This window comes from Saccostrea cucullata, unplaced genomic scaffold (assembly GCF_032062105.1).
Source record: "Saccostrea cucullata isolate Sc308-1 unplaced genomic scaffold, CSIRO_AGI_Scuc_v1 ctg23643, whole genome shotgun sequence".
Lineage (NCBI taxonomy): Eukaryota > Metazoa > Mollusca > Bivalvia > Ostreida > Ostreidae > Saccostrea > Saccostrea cuccullata.
Window position 1 is genome coordinate 3,397 of NW_026924446.1, and position 8,842 is coordinate 12,238.

Genomic DNA, 8,842 nt, shown 5'->3' on the forward strand with positions numbered 1-8,842 from the left:
CGGAACACTCCGGCGGCTGACAGCCAACTTTTTTTTTTTCATTCAGTTGTTAATCTTTTTTCTTTCTTTTTTTTAAGGGAAAATAGTAGAACCTCTGTTCTTTTCTTTTTACTTTATTTGTGAAATAAATCCTGCACTTACAAATTTATCGCGTCATCTTTTACAATAACCAATAATTTGTTGTTTTATTCTCTCTATTATGTGGAGAAAAACAAAAAATACGCAAAGCCCGAGACAAATTCCGACAGGGCGGTATTAAGTTTCTAGTTACCCTACTGCGCATGTATCTTATAAATATGCATGAAGGAAGCTGCTGCGGTGCCAAATGGCAATGTAATGGGTCGTCCAATCAACTTCTATCATAGTGTCAGCAGGTCGTCATCTGATGGGATTGGATCAGACTCTCTAGCAAATGAAAAGGGAGAATATTACAACCTTCGTGAGGCCAGTGACTACTACATGTAGCATGTGAAGCTGAATCATGGGATAACTTTTACGCTTAAAACACGATTTTATACGCATTTTGCATCTCTCTCTCTCTCTCTCTCTCTCTCTCTCTCTCTCTCTCTCTCTCTCTCTCTCTCTCTCTCTCTCTCCTTTAGACTCATACTATGAAATGAAATATTCTTTCTTTGTACTATCTATTACGGAATTCTGACTAATATGATAAATGTATTTGGTCTGCATAAAGATAACGCTATATTATTTTGGTATAGTTTCATAATGACTGGCAAGATAAACGTACACTCTATTATTGCAAATGCATTTACCTTCCCCAATATCTCTAAAACTACTGTAAATAAAGCACTGGCGGATTTAGAGAGGGAGGTAGGGGGCCTGGGCCTCCCTTTTTGTACATTAGATATAACAAATCAATTTTTTGTATGGCTGTGGACCCCTACCCAAACCCCAAAACTGATACCCCACCCCCATCCTTTCAAGATTCCCTGATCCACTTCTATAAAAACTAAAGCATATGAATAACAAGAAGATAACAGTTGTAATTTCAGCCATGAAATTTAGAAAAATTCTTTTAAAAAAGGTATATATCAGCTTCATTCGTACTTTCACTTATAACGCCAAAAGTTTATATAAGTTTATAAATTGTATAACTGGGGAATTTTTTGTTTTGTGGTGTGAGTAAAATTTAGAACTAGGACTGTGACTTTATTATAAACGACAACTCAGAGGTTAGTATGCTAATAACATACCAGTCTTGTTATCTTTCTTCGTTTACATGAAGAGCTCTCAATTCTCAAGTCTTTTTACATTCATTGCTCAAATAGATTACATAAATGCATTCATTGTCTAGAATTAAAATACATGTACATATTGAGATTTTCAAGAGACACACTGGTCATGGGAATATTCCTGTCCTTTTGCCCTTCAGACCAAAGGACGTAAAAATAAGTATTATTTGTTTTTTCTTCATCAATATATCGCCTTTTAAGTTTATAGATTAAATAAATATATTTTGATATTGATTTAAACTATGTATATAGCTTCAAATATTTTTATAATTATATCAGGTCCATGATTAGGCCTACCACGAAGCAATAAATCATATTCAATTCAGTGATATGACCGCAATTTACAATTTCAATATATGAAAACAAACATGTCTATTTTTGCTGCACATTCGGTTTTCAAAAAAAAGAACCTATAAAAGATTTCAACAGTAGCATATTTAAGCAATTATTATATAATTATAATTATTATTATTTATGTCGCCATATACATGTGCATATGGGCGAGGTGTTTGTTTCTTTTAATGCGGAAATTAACTAAGGTCGTCTGAGTGTATTACTTTAAAAAGCGTGTAAATTCTAAATACTATGTAAATGAAGTGCAGAATCATCAGCAGGTTCTGCCATGAAGTCCAATGGCTAATAAACAAAAAATAAGCGGAAAATTTATGTTCATAATAATTGACAATTTTACATTTAGTTGTATACAACCAGAAACACCTACTGGTAGAGATGTGTGTCCGCCCGCCTTTTATCCTGGATTTATGTTAAAGACTGTATCTGTTTCGCGGGGATCGGAAAGCAGAACTTTAGGATACTCTTTGGAAGTAAAATAAACAATTCTGGAATTTCAAAGTAGTATACAATATACATACAACATATCTTTCAATTTGTCTGACATATATTCAGAAAATATTGAAGAGATAATTTTTTTTGTATGTTTGTATTCTTTGTTTATTGTTCCTCCGAAAAATTTTACTCAAATCGATATGCCAACACTTGCTATAATTGAGGGCTGCAAAATTAGACCTACATGTATATACATTGTACTATGTAATTACATAATTATATGGTCTTCCAAAGGATAGTTTTCGTGCCAGCACTCGGGCGAGTTGCGTGTCTTTTCTTACTGAAACTATTGTTTTGCTCTCTAAATCTCATGTTCTTTAAAAAGTCTGAATCAATTATTATGTAATAAAGGCGAGAGAGATTCATGCGTTCCACAAAAGTCAATTTTAAGGAAACACCTATGACACTTGCCATATATCAGCTGAAAAATGAGTGGGTTATGGCCTGTTTTAAAAAGCTTTTTTTGTTCCAGCATTGAGCTGTATTTCCTTTTTAAGCCAGGTTCCATATAAATAGTTTAAATTTGGTGACGGAAACCCCATAACTACTGACTTTAATGACTTTTTTCAGACTGCAATCTTATAAATGCCAGGTTGAAACGCTGAGTCCTGAATTTCCGAAAGCAAATCGTGTTATTATATATATAATATCATAATGAATTTCCCCTAGCATATCAGCCTCCCTCAATGCATAGATCCTTAGGTATCAATTTTGGTTGTAGGCGCAGCTGAAGGTTGGGGATCGACAAGGAGGAAAAACAATACAATACTCACCCCCTCCCTCTAGAGAGAGAGAGAGAAAAAAAAATGCAGGCCAAATTACAGAACAATGTCATATTTGGGACAACGTAAATTTTTCGTCTTCTAGTATGGTATATTACTAGCAGGTAGAGAGGTTTCCGGATTCTGTGGTCCTGTTGTTTACAATTGATTTTTGTTTTAGTATTATTCAATACGCTACAACAAATCCGTCCTTATTTTTGAAAAGTCTATTCTCTATTTTATTTTGACTTATTTCTTTACTGGAATTGAGACTTATATTAAATTTCCAACAATATACCCTCCATGATACATATAGTTTATTTAACTTTCTCATATATTGTATAAAACCTGACCCTCCATAATACTTGTCAGTTCGAGCATTGTAATATGAGATTTCCTTATATTTATAGCAGAAACAGTATCAGTGTTCTATATTTATTACAATTTATAAATTGATTTTTCTTTAAAAATCTTTAAATTATCATTTTTCAGTAATTTTCTTTAAAAGAAATGTTTAAAAAAATCATACAGATTTAAATTCTGTATAATAAGAATTTCAGTTATTTTCATTGTTAAATAGTGTTAATAATAATTAGGTAAATTATACTCTGAACGGAATGTATTATCGTGTATTTGACAAAATAATGGTGACAGTATATCTTTAAATATGTATATTTATTTGGTCTCTTTCCATCCGATTACCATCAAAACTTGAAGGTCTTAAAATACATACAGCAATATATTAGAATAAAGTATTAAACGCACCATACTAAGGACTTACTGTGAAATCACAAATTTTCTTGGGGGGGGTTAATTTTCGTTGATTTCGAGGTATGAAGAGACCTACGAATTCATGTCCACCACGAAATGTAAAATGTGAGATACATAACTACTCAACAATTCTATATCCACGAAATCAATTCCCCACGAACCAAGAGTTTTTCCTCAAACCACGAAAATTTGCCCCCACGAAAATATGTGATTTTACAGTAATATATCTTCTTTTTTTACAAAAGAAAACTTCATAATTTTGATGGATAGCCTTTCTTGTAGGTTTTGGGGGCAATAGCATCAGTCCGAAAAATACTGATTTTTCAGTAAGAAAATGATTGAATTTATTTTAATTATTTGGTAATTGACATTGTTCATTATTTAAAATATTAGTTGACTTTGACAGTTTGGGTATGACTAGTATTCATATATTACTCTAGAGCTTAGTTTCAAATGTAAAATTTTAAGCGCTTCTAAAGTGTCTGTTGAACGTTGAACATGAGTGTTTGTAATTTACTTTCACAAAACGCTACTACTCCTTCTATAGTTTTCATTGAAGAAGATTTTGCTGAATACATACATGTAATATAGCTTATCTTTGTTATATGGTGATGTCTTTGGGAATCCTGATCTAGATATAATTTTTCGGGAAGGAGGTGGGGGGGGGGGGAGTTAAAAAGAGATTTTAGCCTTCATGTCTAGAAAACCGGAACATGCACATGCCTATGTTTGCATTTCAGAGAATTACATACTAAGTAGGTTTTGAACTTATTTATGTCCTTTTCTTCTCCTGAGAAAGTCAAAAAGGTAAAAGTCATAAATTTTTATCAAGTTGAACGTTAAACAGCCCATTTCGTTGCCTGAATTAAACTTGATTATTTAGTGCACACAAACAATTTATTTTTAATATATCCTAATTATTGTGGCTGTACGCACTTGAATTTAAATTAATTCTGGAATTTATGTGGTCAGTCATATGGATTCCGTCAATTTCTATTCTTGTCTGAACCGCCTTAGACCTCTTCTGACTAAAATTATTAAAATAAGGTCAATAAAATAACCTGAACAGATTGATAAAAATACATTGCATTCTATTTGTGTCTTTTTATTGTTCTGAATCATAATCAAACGTTGCATATCACTGATCCCGCTATGAGATTTTGACTTATTAAAAGGAGGAAATTTAAAAATCTATAAAGAGAACTAACTGCATTTATAATTGCGGTTAGGAAAAGATAAAAAGCATTAGAGGTGCAGTTCAAAGGAGATGGTGAATATTCCGTTGACATTGGATCATAAATTCAAAGTCTGGATTTTGCATTACTGAGCACATTTCTATGTTTTTGAAAATATTTTATTGAACAAATCAAAAAGGACTGGAAACATTTCTATCTCTCGATTTCATACATAATTTATTTATTTTAGTTTTTCAGGTTGTACTTATTTCTTTTTCTGAAAATGAAATGCAATATTCTATACGAATGATGAAGGATCAAGTACGTACTCACAGTGTATATATTCCTTTTGAAGGAAATTATCGACAAGTGTAAAAGTCGCACGTTTTGAAGGCGACGATTTTGCACACAAAATTTATTTATAAAACTATGCAATTTTTTTTCTAGAAGCAGAAATTGCAATTTTCTGCGCAAATCCTTTTTTTTTTGCGGGGAGGGGGGGGGACTATAATATTAATCCAGTTTGGAAATTTAGTGAAAATTTGTTGGCTTATACAAAGACGTATTGATTTATACCAGTATAGTGATTGAAATTTAATTTTTTTCTCTCTCCGATATATTTACTTCATCCCTCTCAAAAATTGTTTTTAAGTTTCAGAGAAAATGAAAAATATTAAAACTTTAATCCAGAAAAATAATTATATTCAGAGTGAAATATTAGAAAGCACAACCCCTTCATAAGTATCGTCATTCCGCGCTAAGTTTTGTGTACAGAGTTTAGCAAATTGATCACACCCGTGAAACGTACACAGTTTTTGTAAACAGGGCACGATATTATGTTATTGTTGATGTTTACGATTCATCGGGAGCGTTCAATTGTTAAAGTATGCTCAACACAACTGCACGGACTGACAATATACTGTGTATGTTTTGCCTTTCGAACATTTCTACTCTGAATTTTCTGGATTAAAGTTTTAATATTTTTCATTTATACACGAGATTGTACGATGGTATATTTAGGACACGCAATTATTTTTTTTTTTAAATACCAAAAAAAAATTATCTTGTGAAAACGACATAATTTTCTTGTGAAAACGAGATATTATCTTGTGTAAACGACTTATTATCTTGTGAAAACGAGATATGATCTTGTGAAAACGAGAAATGATCTTGTAAAAACGACATAATATCTTGTGAAAACCACTTATTATCTTGTGAAAACGAGATAATATCTTGTGAAAACGAGATATTATCTTGTGAAAACGAGATATTATCTTGTGAAAACGACATATTATCTTGTGAAGACGACTTATTATCTGGTGAAAACGAGATATTATCTTGTGAAAACGACATAATATCTTGTGAAAACGACACATTATCTGGTGAAAACGAGATATTATCTTGTGAAGACAACATATTATCTTGTGAAAACGAGATATTATCTTGTGAAAACGACATAATATCTTGTGAAAACAAGATATTATCTTGTGAAAACGACTTATTATCTTGTGAAAACGACATAATATCTTGTGAAAACGACATAATATCTTGTGAAAACGAGATATTATCTTGTGAAAACGAGATATTATCTTGTGAAAACGAGATAATATCTTGTGAAAACGAGAAATTATCTTGTGAAAACGATATATTATCTTGTAAAGATAATATCTCGTGTATAACGAGATATTATCTTGTGAAGATAATATCTCGTTTTCACAAGATAATATCTCGTTTTCACAAGATATTATCTCGTTTTCACAAGATAATATATCGTTTTACAAGATAATATATCGTTTTCACAAGATAATATCTCGTTTTCACAAGATAATATATCGTTTTCACAAGATATTATGTCGTTTTCACAAGATATTATGTCTTTTTGCAAGACATTATCTCGTTCTTACAAGATATTATGTCGTTTTCACAAGATAATATCTCGTTTTCACAAGATATTATGTCGTTTTCACAAGATATTATGTCGTTTTCACAAGATAATATCTCGTTTTCACAAGATATTATGTCGTTTTCACAAGATAATTTCTCGTTTTCACAAGATAATATGTCGTTTTCACAAGATATATATAATATCTCGTTTTCACAAGATATTATCTCGTCTTCACAAGATATTATGTCGTTTTCACAAGATAATATCTCGTTTTCACAAGATAATATCTCGTTTTCACAAGATATTATGTCGTTTTCACAAGATAATATCTCGTTTTCACAAGATAATCTCTCGTTTTCACAAGATAATAAGTCGTTTTCACAAGATAATAAGTCGTTTTCACAAGATAATAAGTCGTTTTCACAAGATAATTTCTCGTCTTCACAAGATAATTATGTCGTTTTCACAAGATAATTTTTTTTTCTGGTAATTGAAAAAAAAATGATTGCGTGTTCTAAATATACCTTCGTAAGATTGCCACTTTTCCTAAGTATTAAGAATAAAATTAAAATTTGTGAAAGTGCAAGGATGTGTCAATCAAACCCGTCAAAAATTGAAGTTTTAATAACTTTTAGATGAAATAAGATTTTTAATAAATTTTTGTGTGAAATGCTATTAAAATATATAAGTCGTACTATCATACAGAGAATATTAACTTCAAATCTTTAAGCTTTATAACATTTAATGCCGAGGTGGCAGCCTTCTCTCTAAAAGCACGAATATTTCAGAAATTCTTTGTGTTAAATTGTTAATTTTATCAGTAAATTTAACGTCAGTTCATGTTTTCATACAATATGAATGGAAATTAGTCAGCGTTTTTCTATGTTTTCCTTAATATTTTCCTGTTTAAAACATTGTTAAAGAATTTGTTAATTGAAACGTGAAATAGTATTAACTGTCATAAGATGATATAAAAGGGGAATTAGCTCAAGTGGTAGAGCGCTCGCTTAGCATGTGAGAGGTACCGGGATCGATACCCGGATTCTCCATAATTTTGCTACCAAAGATATTTAGTATTTACTAATCAAATTCATTTCAGAGATTATATTAGAAATAGCCATATTTTGTGCCTGCTTTTTATTTTTTGGTGTATTCTGATTTTAATAACTATTTGCGCCAAGTTTTCATACAATCATCATGAAAGTTTTAGATCTATTCTGTGGGTCATTTGATGAATCATTGTTACATTTACCGAGAGCCATTGAATAGCAAAATTATCTGTCAACAGGTTATTTTATTTACTTTTTTTTTTAAATCCGTTTCCATGATTTAACGGAAAAGGGAAATAAAGAACAGTCAACAGTTCTTTATAAAATTTTAACAATACATTCTGAACACTCAATGCAAACAACTTGAATATCAGTGGCAAATAATGTACAGTATTGGAAAACAATGGATATTATATAACTATTTCTCGAGTTCTTATATTGGCAAGAGTTGTTTTAGAGTGCCTATGTCATTTAATCGACCAGCACAGAACTTAAAAAATAAATAATATAGATAAACGAGACTGTTGATATCCTTTTTTGTTATATGTTTGTCAATAGCTTTGAAAGTTTAAAAAATCGTTCGCAAGTAAAGGACGCTCTTTATTTCATTTATAACAACTGGGATACAGAAACCCCATATGCATGGTATACTGCTACATATAGGTAAGATAAGTTGATGATAGAAGAGTCGAAATTTTATCATTAAATCATTACGTTTATCAAAAGTTTTGTTGTTAGTTGACCATTATGAACTTTTTATAGTGAAATATCCAAATATGAAACAGATGTGTAAAACTCTGCAGTATTATTTTATTTCCAAGTTTACTGGTATATATCGAGTCGACTTATGAATTGAAGTAATTATTATAAACTGATATACGACGCCAATGCATCTGAGTGAAGAGATGAAAGTCAAAGCAAGGTTAATGTTTTCTTCTTCTCATGTTAAAGTTTTGAAATAAATTTTGCTTCGTATGAATACAAAAAATAGATTTGCCGATAACGGGGCGTAATTGATACCCTACAAATTTTTGGAAGATTTAAAAATACTTTCAAAGAACCTTCTCTTAATTTCAGATTCCCTTTATGCAAACAAACAATAGAT

The 8,842-nt window shown here is 30.9% G+C and overlaps 1 non-coding gene across 1 annotated transcript; it reads left to right on the forward strand.

The window, feature by feature from the left end:
- The first annotated feature begins 7,664 nt into the window (after positions 1-7,664).
- On the forward strand, positions 7,665-7,737 carry Trnaa-agc (transfer RNA alanine (anticodon AGC)). The gene has a single exon. It is a non-coding gene; the product is annotated as a tRNA-Ala (tRNA).
- The last annotated feature ends 1,105 nt before the right edge of the window (positions 7,738-8,842 follow it).